Source organism: Ipomoea triloba, chromosome 10 (genome assembly GCF_003576645.1).
Source record: "Ipomoea triloba cultivar NCNSP0323 chromosome 10, ASM357664v1".
Taxonomy (NCBI): domain Eukaryota; kingdom Viridiplantae; phylum Streptophyta; class Magnoliopsida; order Solanales; family Convolvulaceae; genus Ipomoea; species Ipomoea triloba.
The window spans coordinates 21,119,985-21,122,027 of NC_044925.1; positions in this window are offsets into that span (position 1 = coordinate 21,119,985).

The following is a 2,043-nucleotide window of genomic DNA, read 5'->3' on the forward strand; positions in this document are numbered from 1 at the left end:
TTTTTTTTTATTTTTTTTTTTTTTTTTTTTTTTTTTTTTTTTTTTTTTTTTTTTTTTTTTAGTAAAGGTTAGTTGTGTTCGTGATTGATATTGATTAGATTTTGTTAGAGAGAGAATGATTGGAATGTTTTACTGTCCCAATTCTTAAAGTATAATTCTATAATTTCTATTGTAATTCCTATTGTATTTCTAGGATAAAAATTTTAGACCCCCAATTTTTATTTTGAGTCATTTTATTTTGATCAAGAACAAGAAATATTTAAGTCCAGGAATTTCTTGAAGAAGCCAAGAAAGAAGAAGAGCTACGGATGGATCTCTAAAATCAGCCAAGAAATTAATTTTATGAAGACTAAGGCATGCTTGGAATTATTTAAAGAGCAGCCACGGTCTCTTTATTATTAAAAAGGTGCGGTTTTATTATTGAGATCAATACACGCTTGAAATTAATTCTTGAAGATGAGTCACGCTCTCTATATTTTAATTGGGATGAGCTACGATCTCAATTTATTTAAGGATGAGCCACAATTCCTATTTCATAAAAAGAATCAGCTAAGGATTGGAATTAAAAGGAGGGTACGCTCAAATTAATTAAATAGGAGGAGTCAGGCTCTAGATTTATTCAAGGAGATGAGCTACGGATCAACACTCATCAGGAACATTTTAAATAATGAGCCACGGTATGAGCTACGCTTTTTGATCCAGGCTTCAATTCCTATCAGAAGCAAAATTAAAGGATTAGCCAAGAATTTAATTTAGGAGCCACGCTATGAGCCACAGTCCTAGAAGCTAAGTCCAAATCCCACTGAGAACAGTTAATCCAAAAAGAGCAAAGGATTAAACATTGAGCTAAGGAATTAATTCATGAGCCAAGGAATTAATTCATGAGCTAAGGAATTAATTCATAAGTCAAGAAATTAATTCATTAGCAAGGAATATATTCATCAGCCAAGGAAGCTCAAGACACATCTCTAACAAGAATTGGAGATTACTTGCAAGATCAGGAAAATATTACAAAGTCAAAATTCATCCTAACATCTAATAAAAGTTGAAATTATTTTCAACATTTCTACAACAAGATCTCAAATTTTGAAATTGCCTTATCTCCAACGGGCAGCTTCAAAATTCACAGCTATAAATACATGAAGACTTAAAGAAGAAGAACAACCAATCACACAACACAAATTCTACGCATGCTGAATACAAGAGCTATACAAAAATTAAGAGAGAGAAATTCTTCAATATTTCATCTGGAGACTAAGCTATCTCAAATAAATATTTTGAGAGTCTCTTAGAATGGGAGAAAGAAAGAAAAATTGTTTTCCTTGAAAAACAAATTCCCTACTGAGTGTGGGTAGAGGGTTGAGTAGCAAAGGAGTTGTGAAAGCCCTAGGGAGTGCAAGCTTTGTGCAGAGGCACTCAAAGTGCGATTAGTGCTGACTTTGTGTTCAAGGCACTAAGGATAAGTTGTAAAAGTGCTGAGTTAGGAGAACTAGCATTGGTGCAATCACTATTGTAACTTGGTGACGGAAGATAGTGAATTTTGCCTTGGAGTGAAAGGAGTAGAGTGGAGTAGGAGGATTACATCACCTCCGAACCACTATATATCTCTCTCTCTTTACTTATTATTTTTTCTTATAGCACATTCACTATTGCATGCTAATCACTTGCTAACCCAATTACTATTCACATTATTTCTTTGCACTAACCTATCTGGATTTGATACTTCTCACGTTTGCATGCAAGCTAATTTTTGCATAAATCTTATTTGAGCTATTTCAAGTTTTTATATCATATTGTATGCAGTAAATCTCTACATTATCACTTCATTTTTATTACAACACTTTACACTCAAATATTTCGCTGTGCACTTCAAATGAAATTTAATTTTATTTGAAGTTGAAATTACGAAGTGTTAAAAATTTAATTTGTTTGAAAAGTCTATTCACCCCCTCTAGACTTTTCACCACCCAATTGGGACCAACAATATATAGTTGAGATTATATGAGAACACTTGTTTAGGTAAGATCGTGAGATAAGATCTTG